Source organism: Trematomus bernacchii, unplaced genomic scaffold (genome assembly GCF_902827165.1).
Source record: "Trematomus bernacchii unplaced genomic scaffold, fTreBer1.1, whole genome shotgun sequence".
Lineage (NCBI taxonomy): Eukaryota > Metazoa > Chordata > Actinopteri > Perciformes > Nototheniidae > Trematomus > Trematomus bernacchii.
Window position 1 is genome coordinate 30,863,327 of NW_022987739.1, and position 27,500 is coordinate 30,890,826.

The window sequence follows — 27,500 nt, forward strand, 5'->3', positions numbered from 1 at the left end:
GTGTCAGCGAGTTTGTAAGAGGGTTGGACTGATGGGGTGTGTGTGTGTGTGTGTGTGTGTGTGTGTGTGTGTGTGTGTGTGTGTGTGTGTCACGTTCGTATGACATCTGGTCCTCAGCGATTATATGTGGGCTCGAGCAAAGTCAAAGCGTGCCAAAGCTAATTAGCAACAACATTATCTTAAAGACGTTAGGTGCTTTGCATTCCCTGTACATTGAATACTGGCAATCACATTTATTATTTTTGACATTTCCATGGAGCATGATCAGAATACAGAACTAAAGGATTGTTATTGCTTAAAACTATGCTGCTGTCAGGATTTTTAAGTCAGTCATCGTACAATCTTCGAAACCATCGCCTATCGAACTGACGATACGTTTTAAGGGGCAAGGGGCAATATTTTGGGGCATCAGATTTCCTGACCAAGACTTTCTTATCCGCCGCTTGTTGTTTATGGACTCATACCATAAAGTAGGCAAAGTAGTTCAAATCGGCAGCATGTTTAAAAAGCTCTGGAGGGAACACAGGGATTTTAGCCTAGACAAAGTGCTTCACATGCACACAAACCTATAGCACGCTACAGGAAAGGAAACAAAACCAAACATACAATGGCCTTTTTAACTCCTGTGTTGCTAGAAAGAAAGCTCTGAAGAAGCAGTTGATCAATGACCACAACATTATTTAGCTCTCTTGACTGTATGTTTACTGTACTAATGACATATTTATCCAAGATTCCCTCTTTTCTCCAAATGTCCGTGCAGAGGTACAATCCTCAGATGGTTTGTTCCACCTTTCTCTTGTGCTACATTGACTGAAGTGAGATGTGTTGGAAAATTGAGAACCTGAAAGCCTTTAGCCGTGTTGGTGGGTGTTCAAAGAAAGGTCACGCTATGGCAGAGGGAGAAAAAACCCTCTGACCTTTGCATCAATGTCAGCGGATGATTGTGGTCCTCTGAGGGAGCGGGAGATAAAACAGCAGACACACTATTATGGAGCGCAGTGTGGACGGACTGCAGGATGATAATCTTTTCTCAGTGTCAGGGAGAGTTTCAGAGAAAGAAAAGGGTCTCTTGTGGCACCTCTGGTGGTATCAATATCGCTGAATCTGCTTCAAAAAGTAATCATTGTTACTCACTTTCAGACTCCTGATAGGCAGTTTTAAAAGTTCAAAGGTTTTAAATTCGATGCAGCAGAACCAGAGATATTGCCTTTTTCTATTCTCAGAGATTCTGGTGTATTTTGCTAATGTCACCTGGAGCCCAAAGCAGAGCTAAAGAGGAAACAACAGAGGTCCGGAGAGCCCAAAACACCCCTGACTCAGTGACATTGCCTGAGGCATTTTATCAGATTTTGAAAACTCATCTCTTTCGACTCCACTTCGAGCAATAAAATTACTAACAAAGCACTTATATACTAACAAAGGACTGGCTTATCTAAAGCTAGTTGAGTAGCACTTGAAATGTTTTGGCTCTATGAAACCTGATGTACTTGATGATTCTGTTTTCTTCAAGTTTGTATCTTCTTGGTCGAATGCACTTATTGTAAGTCGCTTTGGATAAAAGCGTCAGCTAAATGCAATGTAATGTAATGTTGGGCTATAAAGGAACTACAGCAACATCACATGACTTCACGTCACCACCGCTAAGCTAATGGCGGCTAATGTTGGGCTATAAAGAAACTACAGCACGGTCACATGACTTCACGTCACCACCGCTAAGCTAAAGGCGGCTAATGTTGGGCTATAAAGGAACTACAGCAACGTCACATGACTTCACGTCACCACCGCTAAGCTAATGGCGGCTAATGTTGGGCTATAAAGGAACTACAGCACGGTCACATGACTTCACGTCACCACCGCTAAGCTAAAGGCGGCTAATGTTGGGATATAAAGGAACTACAGCACGGTCACATGACTTCACGTCACCACCGCTAAGCTAATGGCGGCTAATGTTGGGCTATAAAGGAACTACAGCACGGTCACATGACTTCACGTCACCACCACTAAGCTAAAGGCGGCTAATGTTGGGCTATAAAGGAACTACAGCACGGTCACATGACTTCACGTCACCACCACTAAGCTAAAGGCGGCTAATGTTGGGCTATAAAGGAACTACAGCACGGTCAAATGACTTCACGTCACCACCGCTAAGCTAATGGCGGCTAATGTTGGGCTATAAAGGAACTACAGCATGGTCACATGACTTCACGTCACCACCGCTAAGCTAAAGGCGGCTAATGTTGGGCTATAAAGGAACTATACAGCACGGTCACATGACTTCACGTCACCATCACTAAGCTAAAGGCGGCTAATGTTGGCCGTGATTACGTTTAGTCGTCTCATTTAGCCTTATTTGTATTCACCAGTGGTGTATTTAGTGAAGTATTTCATCTCATAGTACATACAAATATCTTCAGCTTGTGTTTATTACATACTTGTACATCAGAAGTTTTAATGGATACAGACTTTTATACTTTATCCTGAAGCTCACCATCAACTCTTCTGTCCTACTTATTTCTAGCTGTGCATTACCTGAATAATTTGCAGCTGATACAACCGAAAAGTGGAAGTGGGATCCACCTTCCCTTTCTATTAGTCCACTTTTGCATCTGTTTCTCTTCATTATGTTTTCCATGCTCTCCTCAATGAACTCACAGAAATAAATCATGCTCATCTCTTTCAGCAAAATGGCTAAAATGACGGCACAGTTCAAACACAGGTGACGGTTATAAAGCCCCACATACTTCTATATCTCGGAGTTAGCATGTTTTAAGATAGGCAGAAACATTTCTGTCTTCCTCAATTATAACAAAAAAGCCCAATTTCACATTTCACAGACTCAGGGATCCACTTTAGATTTATATTACAGGAGCAGCGAGTTCACGGAAACACAGAAAGGTAATTGCAGCTGTAATCATTACTGAGGAGGGGGTGAAAAACATATCCTCATACACACTTTAAATGGCTGATCAATGCAGGGAATGGCACAATCCCCCCACTTTCCCCTAGAGAAATTAATCCAGTGCAAATGCTGCTTTTATGATTATTAATTGACTCTTACAGGTACAAACAAAGGCTTATCTGTTTTTAATCTCTCAATACAGTACCACACTTGAACATCAGCAGGAGAGGACTCTTTAAAGTAGAGACACTACTGATATACACTTGAACATCAGCAGGAGAGGACTCTTTAAAGTAGAGACACTACTGATATACACTTGAACATCAGCAGGAGAGGACTCTTTAAAGTAGAGACACTACATACTGATATACACCGGAACATCAGCAGGAGAGGACTCTTTAAAGTAGAGACACTACTGATATACACCTGAACATCAACAGGAGAGCACTCTTTAAAGTAGAGACACTACATACTGATATACACCTGAACATCAGCAGGAGAGGACTCTTTAAAGTAGAGACACTACTGATATACACCTGAACATCAACAGGAGAGCACTCTTTAAAGTAGAGACACTACATACTGATATACACCTGAACATCAGCAGTAGAGGTCTCTTTAAAGTAGAGACACTACTGATATACACCTGAACATCAACAGGAGAGCACTCTTTAAAGTAGAGACACTACATACTGATATACACCTGAACATCAGCAGGAGAGGACTCTTTAAAGTAGAGACACTACATACTGATATACACCTGAACATCAACAGGAGAGCACTCTTTAAAGTAGAGACACTACATACTGATATACACCTGAACATCAGCAGGAGAGCACTCTTTAAAGTAGCGACACTACATACTGATATACACCTGAACATCAACAGGAGAGCACTCTTTAAAGTAGAGACACTACATACTGATATACACCTGAACATCAGCAGGAGAGGACTCTTTAAAGTAGAGACACTACATACTGATATACACCTGAACATCAGCAGGAGAGGACTCTTTAAAGTAGAGACACTATATACTGATATACACCTGAACATCAGCAGTAGAGGTCTCTTTAAAGTAGAGACACTACTGATATACACCTGAACATCAACAGGAGAGCACTCTTTAAAGTAGAGACACTACATACTGATATACACCTGAACATCAGCAGGAGAGGACTCTTTAAAGTAGAGACACTACATACTGATATACACCTGAACATCAACAGGAGAGCACTCTTTAAAGTAGAGACACTACATACTGATATACACCTGAACATCAGCAGGAGAGCACTCTTTAAAGTAGCGACACTACATACTGATATACACCTGAACATCAGCAGGAGAGGACTCTTTAAAGTAGAGACACTACTGATATACACCTGAACATCAGCAGGAGAGGACTCTTTAAAGTAGAGACACTACATATTGATATACACCTGAACATCAGCAGGAGAGGACTCTTTAAAGTAGAGACACTAAATACTGATATACACCTGAACATCAGCAGGAGAGGACTCTTTAAAGTAGAGACACTACGTACTGATATACACCTGAACATCAGCAGGAGAGGACTCTTTAAAGTAGAGACACTACATACTGATATACACCTGAACATCAGCAGGAGAGGACTCTTTAAAGTAGAGACACTACATACTGATATACACCTGAACATCAGCAGGAGAGGACCCTTTAAAGTAGAGACACTACATACTGATATACACCTGAGGACTCTTTAAAGTAGAGACACTACATACTGACATACACCTGAACATCAGCAGGAGAGGACTCTTTAAAGTAGAGACACTACATACTGATATACACCTGAACATCAGCAGGAGAGGACCCTTTAAAGTAGAGACACTACATACTGATATACACCTGAGGACTCTTTAAAGTAGAGACACTACATACTGACATACACCTGAACATCAGCAGGAGAGGACTCTTTAAAGTAGAGACACTACATACTGATATACACGAATACACCTGCACATCAGCAGGAGAGGACTCTTTAAAGTAGAGACACTACATACTGATATGCACCCGTGAGAATAATATGTCCTCTTTAAAGTAGAGACACTACAGTACATACTGATATACACCTGAACATCAGCATAATATGTCCTCTTTAAAGACCCTTAACACAGTCACCATCATGCTTTTCATGAAATAGAATTCAGTGCTGCTCTAATAGTCCCTTTCTCCTCTAATGTCCTTTTGAGAGAGGCACCTTTTGTTACTCGAAGCTGACATTATTCACCACGGATAAATGATTTTAAATAAAATGGAAAATCCACCTTTATATTTCCCCTATAGATAGACAGAAGTTATAACATGAGACATATATTCATCAATGTATGTCTATAAGCACACAATAAAAAGAGTGCCTCCCAACACTAAATGGTTAATGGACCACATGAAGCACTTAATAGACGGTCCATTTTCCACCTGAGTAGGACAAAGCTCTTTCCACAGCCTCTCAATCACCCACACACTCACACACACACTCTCTCAGAGCCGCCATGCAAAGCTTCATGAGGAACAATCTGGGGTTTCAGACACACAGATGAGGAGGTCGCGAACTACTCCTCTCTGGTGCAATTTACCTTTTTTAAAAGCTTCAATACAACAAGCGGCTGCCTACTAACCGGTTGGAGAGAGTGTTGGATGCAGCAGAGGAGAGGAGAGGAGGTATTCATCTCAAAGAGTTTCATGAATGTGTAAAATACTGGCTCAAAAAACAACATGTGACCATGCAAACATGCACTCAGAGGAACACAGACTTATTATAACAGCACTTACAATGGTTTGCCTTTTTTATAGTGAATGTACCTCCAGCTTATTTGCTGTTCTGTTTCATTGTACCTTTTCTTATGTAAGTCACTTTGGATAAAGGCATCAGATCAATGATATGTTATGTAATGTAACACAGACAAAAAGACATTCATAAGGAGGACTATGTGCATGCGTGCATATGGACAAACAGACTTGTGTATTATGCACACACATACGCAACACTTGTAAAATGATGGACTATTATTTTAAGATGTTATCATCATGTATCATGTTTCATTTCTATTTTTGCATTGTTTCTATTTCATAATTGTTTATTATTTATGTCTAATGAAGCTCAGCGCAAGTTCAACCAGGAAGACCGTCTTTTCTCATTAATTTACTATTTCCATGTCACTACTCTCTCTCCTCTCAATAAGTGATCGGGGGCGCCACTCCCCAGCTTAACCAATCACATCGCTCTATTCTCACAAGCCTATCATAGCGCTCCGCTAACCCTTTTTAAATCTGCTCTCCCCTCTGACAGCTGTGACCTTTAAGTGTTCATTAATGTGCATTGTCCCTGTCAAGTAAACGATTACATGAAATGAAAAATGCTTAGAATAAACATATTCAATTATTACATTTGTTTTTTTTAGGTTTTATATTTGTTCAATGGAGATTTTAGTCTTAAAGAAACATTAAACTGAACCTGGCCTTATCTTTGTCTTCCAATAAGACACATTTGGCACAAACTTAACATTAAAAAAAAGTTGTGAACACTAATTAATATGATGAATAATGTTAAATAAAAAGCCAATGTGAGGGGTGTTTTCTCTCAATAATAGATACACATTACAACACAGGAATCCCACACCTTCAAACACTAAATTGAAGGTCTTTTTCAACATTATTAGTCAGCTGCTAATCAGCTAATGCATTAATGAGACTAATGTGGGAGCATGAACGCAACACTAATAACCAATGAGCTGATATAAGCACGTCTTCAGTGATACAATTAAACTAAACTCCATTAGCATAACACACACTGGAATAAAAAGTCATAGAGGACACAGAGAGGAGAGGCAAAGGGCTCAGTAAAGACACATTATATAAAGAATCAATGCTCGATTAAAAAAATTATTCCTGATTCGAAACAGATTCTGGATTCAGTGCAAAAAGTGACAATTTTAGGATCTTCCCTAGTGTGTTCATGAATAAAGGCAGGGTGTCAAATGATGGCATGAAAGCAGAGTAAAGTGTGTATACAATTATAGAGTTGTTATGTGTGTATATCAACTGATCACAATAAGGTAAACACACAAAGCAAACCCCCCCAAAAAGGTAACATCTTTCCATTCATAACTTGCACAAATAAACTATTCATATTGTTTCTTAACTCTCAGTAACGTACAGTTATCAAAAAACTTTAATGCTGCATGTTACATGAAGGAAATGTGTAGGCTGCATTCTCTAAAAATCAACAAATGTGTACATAATATAAACATTTTCAGCAAATCACACATTAAAGCGTGACACAACTGTGACTTGGTGTGTAGGATGACTGTCCATCAGAAGTATTATCTATGTTTTCATGAAAAACAGAAAGTACTAAATGTACTAAAAGCATGTTGGCCATGAGGGCATTTATCAGTGAAAGAGTGCTCTTTGGGCGCTTTCACAACGGAGTACTTTTCCCGTTTAGTTCCGTTAGTGCCTGGAATTTTGAGTTCACACCAAAAGAGAACTTAGTTCAGAGAACTTTTACCCCCATTTTTAGTCCCTGCTAGAGAGGTGGTACTATCCTGGGGAGAAAAAAGTACCAATTTCTGATTGGCTGGGCGAATTGCAAACCACGGCCCGTAAAACTCTGAAAAGTTTTTGTGAAGCCGCCATTTTATTTCCTCGCATCAGCATTATTAGCATTAGCATTAGCCCAGCGCACCAACGGAGAGAGACTAACTTATGGAAACACAAAAAATAACATGGGAGCGGTGGAGATGAGGAGGTGTCGGCGTTCTGGCGATTTACTCTGAAGGCTTCAGTAGAAGCTGCTGGGAGTCCCAGCAGCTTCTACTGAAGCCAGTCCCCAACTCCGGGGACTTCCGGCCGGGGACTTCGGGTGGCAGTATACGCCGTGAAGTGGTTTGCTGCCTGCCAGTAAACCCAAAGCAGAAGAAGGAGAAGTGACGTCAGCGGCTTCATTTGCGTAATCTTCCCCCAGGGAACTTATTCCGGTGTGAACGCGATCTGTACTTAGTTCCATGGAGTCCTGGGCACTAAGTGCTGGGCACTAAGTACTTTGTGCAAAATAACATTTGTGTTTGAGGATGCTTTCATGAAGATGATCATCCACGGAAAATTATAATAGAAAATAGCGAAATCTCTCTTTTGCTTTGTATTCTGCAAAAATAAAAATAAACATTACAGCCATTATAAAGTCAAAACTAAAACAAAATGTAATGGTTCTGACATGTTTTTATGTTTCAAAAGTTTTTATGTTTCAAAACTACTTAAAAGTGTTAGGATTCATCCACAGCCATTACATTGGAGAGAGAAATGCCAGTGAATTTGAGGCCAAAACGGAGAAAAGACGATCCGGTGGACTCACATAAACACTCACAAGAGAAGGAATTGGAGTCCAAAAAAGACAGAGGAATGATATAGTGAGAAACTTAGGAGGTAACTGAGCTCCAGAAGGCAGATGGGGAGCGACGGATGAAGAGAAAGTGAAGGGTTTAGAGTGTCATGCTGCTGTGCACGGATCAGCGTGATCCATGCACGATGGGTGATTCAATTACAGAGAGGGAGAGCTGGAAGAGGGAGAACTCAGAGAAGAAAGGAATGATACGACTGAAGGACGGGATGAAAGATGGGGAGGAAGAAGACGAAGCAGGCGTATCAAGAGATTAGGGAGAAGATGATGAAACATTGGAAGAATAACTTTGAAAACCCAAAGAGGAAGGAAATGACAATCTAGAAATGGCTTGAACATAAAGTCGTACCAGAAACATGATTATTTCGCTCCTATTTTCACTCTCTGTGTCCGTCTCTCACTCTCTCCGTCTCAATCTGGACCTGTGCCAGCGCTAATTTGCCCCGGCATTGTGTGGCTCAGCGTGTCCTCTGGGGGAAAGCTGGCTTCGAACAGGTGGTCGGGTTTCTCATATCACACACACACACACAGCAAAACTTGATAGTCCATAAATGTACAAGCACATGCAAACAAGGCGCACGGACATATGCTGCACAATGCATGATTATAGTAAGAAGGGACAAGCTGTGTGTGTTTATGGTAATTGCATTTGTGCAGACAGTCGGGTCCTGCATATGTTATTTTCTATGATTGTGTAGCAAGACACAATCCTAAAGAGTGCTTGATTTCTAACTGCTGCAATCTGCATGTGGACTTTCTGTCACGAGAAGCACGGTTCTTCAGCCTGAGACTGGACAGAGACAAAGGTGAAGCCCTCTGGGGGGAATGGGACACACACCTAACACAAAGAGGTGATCACCTGTCTTGCACTTGAGGTTTTTCAGTTTAAAGTGGACCTATCATGCTATATTTGAATAATATAGTATAGGACCATACCTATATAAGGCATATTTATACTTTTTTTTTTCAAAATACCAAACAGATCATGCATTTTAGCCATGACTCATTTTGCTCAATTTGACATTTTTTAGCTCTGTTTTAGCAAGGGCTGATTCAGTGAGAACAGCACCACCTACTGGCCTGGCATATGTACTACAGCGTCTCCAGCGCTTTCGAACGGCAATGGCCGTGTCTGTCTCCTCCTGATTGGTGGAGTTGGCCCAATAGCCGTAGCGCCACCGTCCTGACGTCAGGACAGTGTTCAAATCTGGATCAGTTTTGATCAGATCCGTTGCAGCCCCTTTTTTAGAGATTTGGGTATGGAGGAAAATAGAGAGGGTTGTGTTTTCTGACACTTGGTGAGTTCCCTGGAACACCGGGGACACATATTCATGTAGAAAAGACGTACAAAAGTGCATTTTGCATGATAGGTCCCCTTTAAGTAAACAATGATTGCTACAATTGTACTTTGTGATGGCCTCCTCGGGACCGCTTAGTTATAGCCGTGTTTCATGTCTTTATTTTATTTTGAATTGTCTTTGTTGTTGTATGTATTTTTGTTATCTGTTCCCTCTAGCTTAAAGGTCCCCTATTATACTGTTTGTCATCAATATATCACAGGTCTCAGATATATACAGAACCTGTCTCTGATTGGCTGAAACACCAAACAGATCATTGCAGCATCCCATAATCCCCTCTGTTTCAGCCCTGTTTCAAAAGTGCTGATTCTCTGTCTGTTACTTTAGATGAAAATAAGGAGCCACTCCCCACGCCCCTCTGAGAGAGATTTGGTTACAAAGAACTCAATGGTGCTCTAGGAGGAGATTCAGGTGATAAGGGGGGGGGGGGGGGTTACCTTGGTTGCTGATTGGCTAATGGTTACACAAGACAAAACATCGTTATGACATCATAAAGTGGCCCAAATCTGATCAGCTCATTTTCAGACAGGTTTTTATAGAAATGGATCAGGACAAAAAGAGAGAGAATCTTTGTTCCTGAAACTTTCAGAGTCTCTTTCCACAGAGGGGACACATGTTGATGAAGAAGAGACATGAAGAAGAGGGGACACATGTTGATGTAGAAGAGACATGAAGAAGAGGGGACACATGTTGATGTAGAAGAGACATGAAGAAGAGGGGACACGTGTTGATGTAGAAGAGACATGAAGAAGAGAGGACACATGTTGATGTAGAAGAGACATGAAGAAGAGAGGACACATGTTGATGTAGAAGAGACATGAAGAAGAGGGGACACATGTTGATGTAGAAGAGACATGGAGAAGAGGGGACACATGTTGATGTAGAAGAGACATGGAGAAGAGGGGACACATGTTGATGTAGAAGAGACATGGAGAAGAGGGGACACATGTTGATGTAGAAGAGACATGAAGAAGAGGGGACACATGTTGATGTAGAAGAGACATGAAGAAGAGGGGACACATGTTGATGTAGAAGAGACATGGAGAAGAGGGGACACATGTTGATGTAGAAGAGACATGAAGAAGAGGGGACACATGTTGATGTAGAAGAGACATGAAGAAGAGGGGGACACATGTTGATGTAGAAGAGACATGAGGAAGAGGGGACACATGTTGATGAAGAAGAGACATGGAGAAGAGGGGACACATGTTGATGTAGAAGAGACATGGAGAAGAGGGGACACATGTTGATGTAGAAGAGACATGAAGAAGAGGGGACACATGTTGATGTAGAAGAGACATGAAGAAGAGGGGACACGTGTTGATGTAGAAGAGACATGAAGAAGAGGGGACACATGTTGATGTAGAAGAGACATGAAGAAGAGGGGACACGTGTTGATGTAGAAGAGACATGAAGAAGAGGGGACACATGTTGATGTAGAAGAGACATGAAGAAGAGGGGACACATGTTGATGTAGAAGAGACATGAAGAAGAGGGGACACATGTTGATGTAGAAGAGACATGAAGCAGAGGGGACACATGTTGATGTAGAAGAGACATGAAGAAGAGGGGACACATGTTGATGTAGAAGAGACATGAAGAAGAGGACTTTGCATGATAAGTGACCTTTAACTAGAGGGTTGTGCTAGTTACTTTTATGTATTGGTTGCAAAATCCACCGTTGTCCCGAAGTATACTTTTATCTGATGTACTTGCTGAAATACGGTCTGTGTTTTTTTCCCCTGTAAAACCTGAAAATACAAATAAAGTTACAAAAAAAAAAGAAGCACGGTTCAAAACTGTAAATCTGCAGCTTTGCTCCAAACGCTTTCTCAACGTGACATCACTGAAGAAACTGGATGAAAAGCTTGTTTTGGGGAGGTCTGTCAGAGAGAAAGTATCTTAACAAATACCAAAAAGGCCCTTTTGTTGGAGCAGATCGTCCGGGTTAATCTGGATGTTGCTGTTGTTACGAGTGAGACTTTTATCGTCCTCCTACGTCACTATATGGCATACGTCATATCTTCCATACGTCAGACTGAGCGTTGAAGCTCATTCATACGAAGTGTAATGTTGTGTCTCGTCAAATGTGTTAGTTATGTTTATGTATTTTGTCTGTCATTTCCTGAAAAGGGGCTGCAACGGATCTGATAAAAACTGATCCAGATTTGAACACTGTCCTGACGTCAGGACGGTGGCGCTACGGCTATTGGGCCAACTCCACCAATCAGGAGGAGACAGCCACGGCCATTGCCGTTCGAAAGCGCTGGAGACGCTGTAGTACATATGCCAGGCCTGTAGGTGGTGCTGTTCTCACAGAATCTGCCCTTGCAAAAACAGGGCTAAAAATTGTCAAATTGAGCAAAATGAGGCATGGCTAAAATGCATGATCTGTTTGGTATTTTGAAAAAAAAAAAGTATAAATATGCCTTATATAGGTATGGTCCTACACTATATTATTCAAATATAGCATGATAGGTCCACTTTAAGTTCTCTATTTCAGGGATGCAAACTCATCAGGTATGAAAAAGGTGACAAGGATCCGACCCCCCCGACCCCACGGAATATCGGCTTTAAAATGAGGAATAACAGAGGATTTTAGCAGTCAGAACAACTAAAGCAGCAGTGTTAATAATAACAGAAAAGCCAAAGAGTCACATCTAATAGAAATATATAAAAGCATTTATTTTAATTGTGTAGCAGTCAGTTTATAATTTTGGCAGCACTGTTGAGCATTTTGAAAATGTATTTTCATGCCTCTGTACAAGGCTTAGTCTTTCTATCTTTATAGCCACTGGTGTAAAGTAACTAAGTTCATAAACTCAACAAGTACTATACTTTGGTACAATTTTGAGATACTTGTACTTTATTTATGTATTTCAATGTTTTGCTACTTTGTTCTTCTTCTCCACTACAGTTCAGAGGTAAATGGTGTACTTTTCCTCCACTACATGTATTGAATCCCTTTAGTTACTTCACAGATGTGGATGAATGATGTGAAATATAATCAAGTGTTAAATCAGACTTTAGTTCCACCTGGAGTAAATCCACAAGCTACCCTGCAGTATACAAAGTCATTCAAACTAGCTGCACCTTTACCAGCTTTGAGAACACTTTCATGATCAATCATTATAAAACATATCATATATATTATTCTGAAATGGACCAATCTGCACAATGACTACTTTTACTGTCGCTACTTTCACTATATTTTGATGATAATACTTTTATACTTTCACTCGAGCAACATTTTGAATGCAGGACTTTTACTGTAACAGAGTATTCCTACACTCTAGTACTTCTACTTTTACTCAAGTACAAGACCTGAGTACTTCTACTTTTACTCAAGTACAAGATCTACTTTTACTGTAGCTACTTTAACTATATTTTGATGATAATACTTTTGTACTTTTCTTTGAGGAACATTTTGATTGCAGGATTGTTCCTACACTCTGGTACTTCTACTTTTACTCAAACCTGAGTACTTATACTTTTACTCAAGTACAAGATCTATACTTATACCACCTCCGTTTATAGCCTATGAAAAAAACTATTAGAAAACGAAGGCTAAAGCTAACGTTAGCAGATAGTGACAATGTATGCTAGTTAGCTAGCTCGACAACGATAATATTGCGACAGAAAAACTTTTCAGTGCACATCACGCTCTGCCGCTCCGACAGGGAGCTCTGCTCTGAACACCTGAACGGCCCGTTCTAACAGCTGTTCACCAGCGGTGCAGTCTGTGCCACAGTGACTCCGGACCGCACAGTTAATATTAACGAACGCACCCGTAGGTAATGTAGCTAATTAAGCTAGACCATCATAGCGGAGCGGCAGAGCCTTATTATACATCCATGAGCAGAGCCGACAGGCAGGAAGACTTGTGCTCGCGCTTCATTATAATATATAAAAAAAGAACACCATGCGTGTCATGATGGCACATAACAGCTCGCGGCCGCAGATTACTCCGGGTCCCAGACCCCCCCCATACCCCGAAAATATTTTTATTGCAGATCTACATGAATCACACAAACGACCTATTTTGGATTCAAAACGGCGAATTTCGCCGAAAGGTGACAAGTTTGCATCCCTGCTATTTGTTACGCTTGTTTTTTCCTCCTTGTGAGCGCTTTTTGTTAAATCCAGTACCTACTCTGTTAAGAGGGATTTTCTGTTTTCTTGAAATTAAAAAGGCTTTTTTTGCTACATTCAAGACTGTCTCTGGGTCGTGCATTTGGGTTCTCCAGTTTGTGTTAAGGTCGTGACATGTAAGAGCAACACGATTCCAGTTGGTGTTCATATTGAAAAAACATTGGCAAACAAATTTGAAGGAGCACAAACAGATAACAAAATCCAAGAGGGGATGCTAGCCTGTCTTACAACCGCGATGATATGTTGTTGAGTTATCGTTATCGCACCTTGTGGACATGACCTTACAGAATTTAAATCTTAAGAGTTATCAATTAAAGTGTCCACTCTCTTGTAAACAAAACACCTGAAGGTCTCCATTTTTAAATGTTGGTTTCCTCGATCACAGTCAAACAACTTTACTTGCTTCACCACTGTCTCTAAAACAGATGCCTAAAGCACCAACATCTGCGTACAATTTGTCTGGTTACAGTTCTGACTATCACTGCAATATATATATAAATCACAAATGCAACAAGTGTTAAAAATGTATTTATTCCGCATTGGATTCGAAGTGTTATGGAACTTATTCCTTTTGAGGCTATAAGCTTCTAGCTCAAGGACAAACCCTTTAACTTTTTTCACTTCTGGAACCTTTTTCTGGACTTTATTGGAGATGGAAGTGTTCTCTACGGACTAGCATGGACGGAGATTTCAAGGCATATTTCCATATATATATCTAACAAGCCTTTATGTAATTGTTGTCTTATCACCCTCGGTGTACACATCTGTATATTCTTGCTGTGCTGTATTTGTAATTGTATTTATATAATTGATTTATTTCTGGAATTTATTTACTTATTTATTATTATTAATATTATTCTTTCTTTTTTTCTTTTACCTAATTTATTTATTTAAACTTTGTATTATTGTATTGCCTGTGTGGAGAATGTGTTCTGGGATAAGTGTAAAAAAAGAGGGTACATTGGTATCATGCTCCTTCTTGATTGTGTTACCCTGTGAAAATTCATAAATAAATATATGAAAACCTTTTTTGTATGTATGTTTGGGTTCACACTTTGCCGTCCGAATGTTAAAAACCATCATCAATCATTTCCTAACCCATTCTTAGCCTTTGGATGCCATGAGTGGAGACTCATGGCATCCAAAGGCTAAGAATGGGTTAGGAAATGATTGCCGATGTCAACCTGGCAACTTGTCCCCTGCAGGTCCTTCAAATCCAATAAGTATCTAAGTAAATAGGAAGCAATGAGCCGTGAGGAATCGTATGGCAATGAAACCCTACAGTATATGTACGTCCATGTGATGAAGCGCCCTGAAGGACATTATGGAAATCAGCCACTCATCATTCATAGAGGGTCCATCATGGAAGATCCATCATGACGGATATACGACTGTTATTCCGCTGGCTGTCCATGAATCATGTTTTATTTTCCCAGCTTTGACTGCATAAGTCCTGTGGCCTGGCTCCGTGCGACTTATTTATTCATCCGTTTATACTCTGCCAGTAATTGCGGAGATGAAATGGCTCAATAGCAGCCTGCTGTGCCGTCAACAAAGCTCCATCAGCATTTTGTCTTCATCTCCAATCTGCATAACGCTTCATTTTCTCATCCCGTGAGATGATTCATTAATCATTTTTTGTACGTGGAAAATATGACCAGTCAGCGCCAACACATCCATATTTCTGTTCTACTGGCGGTTAGACAAGACGACAGCTTTGAGAGATGTTTTACTTCAAATATTTGGATTTAACGTGCATTACTTTATGAATATAGCGACATTTTACAGCATATTTCAATGGTTTATGGTTGGAAAAGAAGTATGTAAATATCATCGCTGCTCTCATCTCCTGCAGAAGATACTGTTTAATTTCCACTTGAGATATTTGGGAACTCTCATGACACAAAGTTATAATGTCAGAAGTGATTTCCCTTTTGTAATTAGAGCTAGGCGATAAGTAAAAACAATTACAAATCACAATATGTTTGAACCAAATACTCGAGATCCATATTGTGAAGATGTTGTTGGGTAATTATAAAAGAATACATTACTTCACTGTAATGCATATTTTAAACAAGGAATAGACACTTCCGAACAAAATCTAGTCTCTAATAATCGATATATTGCCACGCTGTAGTAATAAGCCCTATGTCTTTCTGTAGTGCTTTAACCTGTGTAATATGTATGTTTTGTTTGATGGTTTTTATTAGCATTTCCAGTATTGTAAGCCTCTATGTTGCATGTTTTTACAGATTGTATTAATTTCTTATTTTAATTGCAAATGTTATTTGTTTTACGGGTGACAACACCTGTCCAGACATTACTGATCAAAGGCATCCTCTTGGCTAACTTAAATGTCCAAAAAATGTCTATTAAAGGTGGGGTAGGTAAGTTTGAGAAACCGGCTCGAGATACACTTTTTGTTATATTCCATGGAATGCTCTTAACATCCCGATAGCAATGAATATCTGAAGGGCTTTGACAAAAAATCCATAAAAAAATGTCATCTGTGGAAGCTGTAGTACTGTAAAAAGTACGACCCGACACGGCCCGGCTAAAATAACTGGATGGCCTACCTGCCTGTCAGCCTTCCATCTGTGCACAAACTTATCTCGTGCCCTCATTGGTCACGTGCGCGTTCGTGTGTGTTGGAGGAGGGGCTCTGTGAGGAAGTGGCAGATTTTCTCCGGTTGTGTTATTTCAAATTCTAGCGATCTCAAGCCGGTTTCTCAAACTTACCTACCCTACCTTTAATGTCCCTGTTATATAAACTAATACAATCCAACATCTACATATCGGTCTCCTGTATGGCTGTGGATCATAATTACTGCACTAAATGTGAGTAAGGATGACACTAAGCGTGGTAGAAACCGTATATAGCACTTTTTTTATTGAGCTCACAGTAGTTCGATAGAAAGTGCACCGTGTGTGAAGTGAGCCGCCGTACACCATGGGTGTTTCTCAATGTCGAGTACGCTTGCTTGGTAGCACATGTCTTCCGAGCATCTTGCTTCAGAAGCGAGGCAAGAATACTTCCTGGCATTCGGAAAACGAAGAGTGGAACAGGCGAGCAAGTGTGCAGGTGTGCGTCATATGAGAGGCCCCGCCTTACATTTTCCGCCACAGATTTGGGGAAATTGGTCCGTGCGCAAAGCATTGTGGGGATTTTAAGACCGCGGAGTCTACACATGTGCAGCCTCGAAATTTCTCACTGACATTGGAACAGTCCTTCGGCGGCACTCAATGACGTAGTATGCTTGAAATAGTGGCTCTGGAGCAGCCTTCCTCGACATTGAGAAACACCCCATATCTGTTTGGAGGAATTGAAGAGCTCTCTCCCACAGGGTGTCACAGTGATCAATACAAGCAGTGGCAGAGCACACGTTCAATATTCAGGAGAAAAGCAACAGAAACGATCAACAGACACAGAAATAGAAACAAACACATTTTTCCCAACATCACAGGAAGCTGGATAATAACTGTAATAAATAATGCAACATGCTAGTTTCTCATTAATCATTTGGATGGGAAATCACAGTGTGACCACAAGTTAGATCTCAGCTTGGGCAGGAAACAGTTTGAGAACTCCAGCAGGCCACTTTGCAACCAGATATCAATGTGATTAAGCCAATTAAATCCACAGCTGATCATCAGGCCAGCTTCATCAAGACTCAGCAAGACTTTGAGGATCTGACACTGAATATCCCGACATGATGCCTCTGATTCTGGACAATCATTTGGTTGAAGACTGAGTGGAAAACAGAGCACGGACATGAAGGATTTTCTGTTGTCTTGTTTTCTTTTAAAGGTCCCCTATTATACTGTTTTTCATCAATATATCACAGGTCTCAGATATATACAGAACCTGTCTCTGATTGGCTGAAACACCAAACAGATCATTGCAGCATCCCATAATCCCCTCTGTTTCAGCCCTGTTTCCAAAGTGCTGATTCTCTGTCTGTTACTTTATATGAAAATAAGGAGCCCCTCCCCACGCCCCTCTGAGAGAGATTTGGTTAAAAAGAACACAATAGCCGCGTTCACACCAGAGTACTTTTCACGTTTATTTCCGTTAGTACCCCTTATGTCGCGTTCACACCAAAAAGAGCACTTAATCTCGGGAACTTTTACCCCCATTTTTAGTGCCTGCTGAGAGATGGTACTTTCCTGGGGGAAAAAGTGCCCCAGTTCTGATTGGCTGGGCGAATTGCAAACCACGCCCCGTACAACTCTGAAATGTTTTGTAGAGCCGCCATTTTATTATCCTGGCATTAGCATTATTAGCATTAGCATTCGCCCAGCGCACCAACGGAGAGAGACTAACTTATGGCAACACAAAATAAAACATGGGAGCGGTGGAGATGAGGAGGTGTCGGCGTTCTGGCGATTTACTCGGAAGGCTTCAGTAGAAGCTGCTGGGAGTCCCAGCGGCCTGCCAGTAAACCCAAAGCAGAAGAAGACGTCAGCGGCTCATTTGCGTAATCTTCCCTCAGGGAAAAGTACTCCGGTGTGAACGCGATCTGTACTAAATGCCCTGGGGTAATAAGTGCCGGGGCTCTGAGTGCCGGCACTAAATACGGCAAAGTACTTGGTGTGAACGCGCCTAATGGTGCTCTAGGAGGAGATTCAGGTGATAAGGGGGGGGGGGGGGGGGGGGGGTTACCTTGGTTACTGATTGGCTAATGGTTACACAAGCCAAAAAAATCGTTATGACATCATAAAGTGGCCAAAATCTGATCAGCTCATTTTCAGACAGGTTTTTATAGAAATGGATCAGGACACAAAGAGAGAGAATCGTTTTTCCTGAAACTCTCAGAGTCTCTTTACACAGAGGGGACACATGTTGATGAAGAAGAGACATGAAGAAGAGGGGACACATGTTGATGTAGAAGAGACATGAAGAAGAGACGACACATGTTGATGTAGAAGAGACATGAAGAAGAGGGGACACATGTTGATGTAGAAGAGACATGAAGAAGAGGGGACACATGTTGATGTAGAAGAGACATGAAGAAGAGGGGACACATGTTGATGTAGAAGAGACATGAAGAAGAGACGACACATGTTGATGTAGAAGAGACATGAAGAAGAGACGACACATGTTGATGTAGAAGAGACATGAAGAAGAGGGGACACATGTTGATGTAGAAGAGACATGAAGAAGAGACGACACATGTTGATGTAGAAGAGACATGAAGAAGAGACGACACATGTTGATGTAGAAGAGACATGAAGAAGAGGGGACACATGTTGATGTAGAAGAGACATGAAGAAGAGGGGACACATGTTGATGTAGAAGAGACATGAAGAAGAGGGGACACATGTTGATGTAGAAGAGACATGAAGAAGAGGGGACACATGTTGATGTAGAAGAGACATGAAGAAGAGGGGACACATGTTGATGTAGAAGAGACATGGAAAAGTGGATTTTGCATAATAGGTCTCCTTTAATGCAATCAACATGCAGACAAGAATACGCCTCTATGGCTAAATCTGGCACATTGACATGATGGCTAAAGTGCTCCTTTAATTAAATGTGCATTTTCCGCTCTTAAATAAATAAATACAAGGGTTGGGCTGTGTGATTTTCCCGATCTGGAAATGGCAGCTTCACATCAGAGCGGAGAAGCTGAATGCTTTTTTATTTGACAATGACGTGATGTGGGTGTCAAGTGAAGAAGACAAAAGGTACATCATCATCCAGCTAAATTAAATAATCAGACAAATACACCAAGGGATCGAGAGAGATGGAGATGGAGGAGGGTTGTTGTCTTCAAAGCGGGAATGGACTACTATAGGAGATTAAAGAGCCTGCATTCCTCGCTGAAGAAAATACTTTCAGAACTAACTATAGCTATATAACTATACTAAGCTATACAACTCAAATAAAACCAACTCTAATCCACGCACAACATCTCTGTTCCCTGGAAATGTTCCTATGTGTTCCCATTTGTAAATGACAACATCCTCAGGATCATTGGTGAGATGCGTGCACAGTCTCAATCCACAAAAGGTTGGTCATGGTGATGAATATCAATGAGAGGCGGCTGAATGCATGCACCGAACTGCAGGCAGCTGATAGGGGTTTCACAAAGAAGAGGCCTGCGTTCTGAGAAAGACAGAGAGAGGAAAGAGCTGGTGGAAGATAAAGGTAGCTGGTAAATAAACAAGGTGAGGAAGGTAAAAGGATGTGAAGAGTTAAGAGGACGAGGGGAGGGGGAAAAGAGGGCAAAGGGGGAGAAAGGGAAGGATGGAAACGCGGGAATTAGGCCAATTTTCTTCGGGGATTTAGACTAGATCTCAGAGCCAACACACAGATACTGGAATGCGCTATAGCATATGGACTGTGGTTTTCTTTCCTCTGGGATTACATGCTGTGCAGCTGTGTTAGTAGGGAGGGAGGGAGGGGGGGGGGGAATCAGGAAGAAAATGAGGGGTCTTGGTGCATGAAAGCAAACAGAGATGGAAGAGAAGATTTGAATATAAATGAAGACGGAGCAAATGGACAGGGAAAATGGAAGAGAGAAGCAGAGGTAGATAAATGATCTGAAGATTTTGAAAAGAGGAAGTCTGTAATCCAGTTTCTCAGGTACTTCCAGGAGCATGGACAACAAGACTAGTCCAATCACTTTTAGGGGTTGAAAACCAATAACAAAATAATGAAAGTGTGACATTTCAGACGTACATTAAAAAAAAAGGAACCTAGAAATCACGGCACAAACAGCAAAAAGACGGTCTGTTATGAGCGTTGTCCCAAAATGGGGAAAGGACACAATAGCTGCAGGTAAATAAAAGCATTTATTGTCAAAAAGTCCAAATGTGTAGCTGCAGGAAGGAGTCAGTCCAGGAGTAAAATAAGGAGAAGGAGAGAAACCCTAGAGTGGGTATTTTATCACCTGCAAACTAGGGCTGTGCGATTATGGCAAAAATCATAATCACGATTATTTTTGGTCAATAATTGATATCACGATTATTAAATACGATTATTCATTGACTTTGAAAACATCCATTTATTGAACTTTAAAACAAATACAAAGAATAAATTGAACAGTATCTTTTTAACTGTTGATTACCCTGAACGTATAATTCAACTGAAAAACCAATACAAAAATAAATGATACGTTTAAATAAATAATATCAAAATAATAAATACCAATAAACAAGATCAACAAATATTTTGGAGCGCACTTCAACAAGCTACTAAACATATATAAATATGATAAATACAAATAAATGAGACTAAAATTAATTAGATCAAATATGTTGCAGTGCACTGTCACAACCTAGCAAAGCAAAATATTCGTTTTTTTTCGATTATGTTGTTTTCGTAATTGTGGCAGGCCAAAATCGTAATTGCGATTAAAATACGATTAATTGCACAGCCCTACTGCAAACTCTATATTTGTGTTACATTCAGGGACAACAGGGAAATATTTACAGGTAAGAAAAATATTAGACTTCTTACAATAAAATGTGGAACATGCATAAGCACTCCTCAATGTGATATGAAAGATCCACATCCACATAAAAAACACACCCACAATTAACTAAACCTTTTCATTGTTGCCATATATACCAAATATCTGTCTTTGTATATGTGTTTGAGGAGTAATTGGCCTTCATGTAGCTTAGTTGGTAATTGAGTGACAGCCCAAAAAGATCCCAAAAAAGGCACTTCAGACATACAGTGAATTATTCCATAGTTTCTTATAAGCAAAGATCAGACACTGAGATGTCCCTGCATCTGTGCTCTTGCTCAGTCTTGACATAAAAACACTCCAAAATCAAACAGTGCAAGAGACAGCCGTATGTGTTGCTCCACTAAATGCTACATTTTAAAGACATTACTTTCTGCTGAGCGTGCAGGAGTACATTTGCCTCATTAGAGACAATGAAGTGTGGCAGAGCCCCCGAGGCTCATCAGCGCTCCGAAGATATCACAAGAGGTTAAGAGACGAAAACGCTTACTGTTTCTCATTTGACTTCCTCAACAGGACATCTACACCCCTATCCTTCATGGAGGATTTTACATTTCCTTTCTGAGGATTGTCGAGCTAATACACACAGGAGTTAGGAAATGGTGACGTAAAATAGCAACACCTCAATTTGCGATGTTGCTAAATACTGACGCTATAGAAGCAATTATTTCTCTTTTAGGCACCTTTGGCCCCTTATGCTCACACATCCCTTGGGAAAGGAGGAGGCACGTTAGCATAATGAAAAAAGCCCCTGGTTGTTTAGAAAGAAGGGTGGGGGAAAGAGGAAGTGGGATGTGGAAAAGGCAAGGAGAGGAGTGGAAACACCAGCTGTTATTGCTATAAAAACCTGCTTTTCAATTCCACTAGATTTGTCTCGATCAACAAACTGTTCAATCTATTTTACCCAATTTCCCACGGGATAAATAAAGTACTTCTGACAGTGAAGCTGCATTTGTTACTGAACCTTATATTAACTGACCACTCACTGCTGCTCTGAGATGACAACATAACTTAAAGAGGACATATTAAGATCATGTTCAGGTTCATATCAGTATGTAGTGTCTCTACTTTAAAGAGTCCTCTGCTGTTGATGTTCAGGTGTATATCAGTATCTCTTCTTTAAAGAGTCCTCTCCTGCTGATGTTCAGGTGTATATCAGTATGTAGTGTCTCTACTTTAAAGAGTCCTCTGCTGTTGATGTTCAGGTGTATATCAGTATCTCTTCTTTAAAGAGTCCTCTCCTGCTGATGTTCAGGTGTATATCAGTATGTAGTGTCTCTACTTTAAAGAGTCCTCTGCTGTTGATGTTCAGGTGTATATCAGTATCTCTTCTTTAAAGAGTCCTCTCCTGCTGATGTTCAGGTGTATATCAGTATGTAGGATCTCTACTTTAAAGAGTCCTCTCCTCCTGATGTTCAGGTGTATATCAGTATGTAGTGTCTCTACTTTAAAGAGTCCTCTGCTGTTGATGTTCAGGTGTATATCAGTATCTCTTCTTTAAAGAGTCCTCTCCTGCTGATGTTCAGGTGTATATCAGTATGTAGTGTCTCTACTTTAAAGAGTCCTCTGCTGTTGATGTTCAGGTGTATATCAGTATCTCTTCTTTAAAGAGTCCTCTCCTGCTGATGTTCAGGTGTATATCAGTATGTAGTGTCTCTACTTTAAAGAGTCCTCTGCTGTTGATGTTCAGGTGTATATCAGTATCTCTTCTTTAAAGAGTCCTCTCCTGCTGATGTTCAGGTGTATATCAGTATGTAGTGTCTCTACTTTAAAGAGTCCTCTCCTGCTGATGTTCAGGTGTATATCAGTATGTAGTGTCTCTACTTTAAAGAGTCCTCTCCTGCTGATGTTCAGGTGTGTATCAGTATGTAGTGTCTCTACTTTAAAGAGTCCTCTCCTGCTGATGTTCAGGTGTATATCAGTATGTAGTGTCTCTACTTTAAAGAGTCCTCTCCTGCTGATGTTCAGGTGTGTATCAGTATGTAGTGTCTCTACTTTAAAGAGTCCTCTCCTGCTGATGTTCAGGTGTATATCAGTATGTAGTGTCTCTACTTTAAAGAGTCCTCTCCTGCTGATGTTCAGGTGTATATCAGTATGTAGTGTCTCTACTTTAAAGAGTCTTCTCCTGCTGATGTTCAGGTGTATATCAGTATCTAGTGTCTCTACTTTAAAGAGTCCTCTCCTGCTGATGTTCAGGTGTATATCAGTATGTAGTGTCTCTACTTTAAAGAGTCCTCTCCTGCTGATGTTCAGGTTCATATCAGTATGTAGTGTCTCTACTTTAAAGAGTCCTCTCCTGCTGATGTTCAGGTTCATATCAGTATGTAGTGTCTCTACTTTAAAGAGTCCTCTCCTGCTGATGTGCAGGTGTATATTTATTGTGATTATGGTAAAATAATCAGTTTTCTTATCGAATGTTGTGAGGCCTGGATTATTATTTTTTTACAATCTTCTCACTCTTTTAGAAACAGAATCTTCCCTTGGTGGTTTCTGGCTCCAGTCTTTGTGCATTGGGTGAAGCTGCCTTATACATAATTCTGTGTTAGTCTGCACAGAGCTCCTCACCAGAGAGCCTTCAGAGAGTTTCTTGAGGCGCTGGCTGGAAAAGGAGCTTGAGTTTGTCTGGAAGAGGAGCTGTAGTGGACAGAGAGGACCATGGATGTTGAGTGGCCATTCAATCTGAACAGCCAGCAGTGGTCAGTGAGAGCCGCTGGGTTTACAGACTCTGTTGTCAACATGGCTGTAATGTCTCAAGATGTATTCTAAATCAATTTGGATTATTTAAATATGGGTGGTAATTGCTCTTTTTACTGCACTGTAAGTGTACAGTTGTATTATTATGCTGCTGTGTTTATTGTATCTTTGTAACTCTGGCACAATAATTTCCTCCGGGATGAATAAAGTCCTATCTTATCTCTTATATTATCTTAATTTCAGGATCTACTCCAATCTGATGTGCGATACAAAATGTGTTGTGGGTGGCATGAAAGCAAAGGAAAGTGTGCAAAGGATAATTGATTGTGTTTGCAATAATGTAAAGACACAAAGGCAACACAAAGAGGTCAAATGTATTCATGCAAAACTTGCACAAATAAACATTTTTTACTAATACGTTTATAGTATTTATAAATCCTCTGTTTGCTGCCGTATTGCTCAGTAGCTAATCAATGTCATACATAAATGTGATTTCTCAGCAAATGAGAATTATATTTGAAAAATGATTTGTAATGCTGTGAAGGAGTACTGACCTAGCAACATTAAATGCACGAATACATCAGGGTATATGCAGGAACCCTGAAGTCAAATGTAATGTAACCTTTTTTAAGACCCTTTCCATACATTTGAAGACCTCATCGCCACTTTGAGTTTTAACCGGTTACATTGGCGACACACTTTACCTCACATTGACTATATACAGTATTGATTGTCCTTCCTCCTTATCTTCCAACCATTTGGACGCAGACTTGCATTTCCCCATAACGATGTTGTTTAACAACCGGCGTAAACGGACCTTCGCGCGCTATCAAGCAGTGAGCGTGCGATGTCCTGTTCAGATGACGTCAAATCCAACGGGATGCCATAAATAAACTACACAGAATCACACTACACACCTACGCAATGATTACATTCAGGCAGACTGTAGAATACAACCTCTTTGGACAATTCATATACTTATTGAAAACAAGCTACAAAATGTAATACCTTGGAAAATGCCGTTTAATACTTTTTAATAGCCTTAATTTTCTCTAAATTGATTTATCAACTTGTAATACTTTTTAAGACCCCGCGGACACCCTGTAAATGTTATTAAAATCATTTTGGAGGTTGTGAATCGATTCTGTATCAGAATTCATTAGACTCTCAGTTCTTACAAAGATGTGTTTGCCTCCAGCTCTAATGGAGAGCCATTTCAATCACAGGAAAGCTCTTCTTAAACTCTGGAGTTCCTCTACAGCTGCTAAGTCAAACTAAATGCAGTCATTTGTCTCATCCTGGAAGTGAAATGTTCCTAGAGGACATCGACTCTGTTTTTGTGAACTGTTTCTACCAAACAGAGAGCGTTTTCTTAATTCAGCCGGACCATTGAAACTCCAGAGATACGCTTTAATTGCTTCATCGAGCTGACTGAGAGGAAGCCGTTTCTATATGTGGTCAAACCTTTAATAAAGTGTGTGAACGTCTGCCGAGTGAGGCAGCTTCATCTCTTAACTCCCGCTCGATTCTGTGTCAGATACTTCGACCCTTACAGATCTTCCACTCCATTTGATTCATTCAGGTGGAGCTCAAATCTATAAATGGATTCAACAGAGTGAAAAGACTGTGTGGCAGCCTGCCTTTAAATAATCAATGTCAAACAGGAGAAACGCAGCAGAATTGATGGTTTGGAACTTGGCTTATGCGTCATTTTGATAACTGAAAAGTAGTACAAAGAAAAAACAGAATATGATGTTGTTAGGGTAAACGCAAAAGGTTAAAAATAATAATAAAACCTACCACAAGATCACAAAAGTCTGTAGAAGAATCAAATTAATCGTGCCAATCAAATTCATGAAGCAAAATAAAACTTGTAAAAATATATTCCATGGTGTAATTTAGTTAAAATTATAATACTATTGAGCTTTCTTATTTGTTCTCTGTATTTTATTCATTATTTCTTTCTTTAGATACTCATATACAATACAAATATATTTTCCATTTGTTTATTTTATTCTTTAATCCTATATTTTAACTTTGAAATGTTAACATGCTGCTGCTGTGACACATTTTGGGTTTAATAAAGTACATCTAATCCAATCTAAATAATGTGTGTGAATGGGTTATTTCATATGAAGTTTATAGTGGTTTCTGCATGGATAAGCTTTGTATCTGCAATTAAACGCATGCCTGAGTTATGGTGGATGGACGGGGACGGTTCAGTTGTGTGAGTGAAACAGAGAAACACACAAGTGCTACATCACATTGTATTTTCCTTCATCACATCCTTTCAGTTATGTCAGCAGCCTCAGAGGCTCACAAATCAATGAGGAACCTGCAGGCTTCACTGGACTCACACCATGAAACACTGATGTGTGCGTGTGTGTGTGTGTGTGTGTGTGTGTGTGTGTGTGTGTGTGTGTGTGTGTGTGTGTGTGTGTGTGTGTGTGTGTGTGTGTGTGTGTGTGTGTGTGTGCCCTTTTTATAGATTAGTTGAGTCGGTGCCTTTGAAGAGAGTTTTGAAGGAGCCAGAGGAACCCTTGTTTTTCTAAACCAATTACTATTTATTTTGTGCGCTATTTTACCAATTCAATATGTTCTCTATCCAGACTGTATATCCCTAATAGAGGACCATAAGATACAGTAAGTAGAAATTCATCCTTTTCCAATACAGATTCCAAGGGCTTCATGATTTGGAAAAAATAATACATTTTGACTATTTTGTCTGGCAATACTTCATAAACAAAAATGTGTATTTTAATCACATATTTAGTTTGAACAAATATGACGTGTATTGTTTCGTGGACAGGCTCCTTCTCTACTCGTGACCTCGCTCTGATTCCACACACACAGTGTGTGTGTGTGTGTGTGTGTGTGTGTGTGTGTGTGTGTGTGTGTGTGTGTGTGTGTGTGTGTGTGTGTGTGTGTGTGTGTGTGTGTGTGTGTGTGTGTGTGTGTGTGTGTGTGTGTGTGTGTGTGTAATCAGAGCGAGGTCACGAGTAGAGAAGGAGCCTGTCTACGAAACAATACACTTCATTTCCCCAAGGGCATTCTGGGAGCTGTGGGTCAAACTACGTGTGGGTCCACTATTGATCTACTACTGCTTTGTGGGGGTGTGAGGCAAAAGAGCAAGCCTCACAAAACATTGGCATTGCTTGTGTTGCAAAAACATTACTGTGCACACACGCAGAATGCACAATACTGTATTTGTTCAAACTAAATATGTGATTAAAATACACATTTTTGTTTATGAAGTATTGCCAGACAAAATAGTCAAAATGTATTATTTTTTCCAAATCATGAAGCCCTTGGAATCTGTATTGGAAAAGGATGGATTTCTACTTACTGTATCTTATGGTCCTCTATTAGGGATATACAGTCTGGATATAGAACATATTGAATTGGTAAAATAGCGCACAAAATAAATAGTAATTGGTTTAGAAAAACAAGGGTTCCTCTGGCTCCTTCAAAACTCTCTTAAAAGGCACCGA

General features: G+C 40.3%; 1 protein-coding gene across 1 annotated transcript in view; it reads right to left on the reverse strand.

The window, feature by feature from the left end:
• kcnh3 (potassium voltage-gated channel, subfamily H (eag-related), member 3) overlaps nt 1-27,500 on the reverse strand; it is a 179,963-nt gene that overhangs the window by 99,013 nt on the left and 53,450 nt on the right.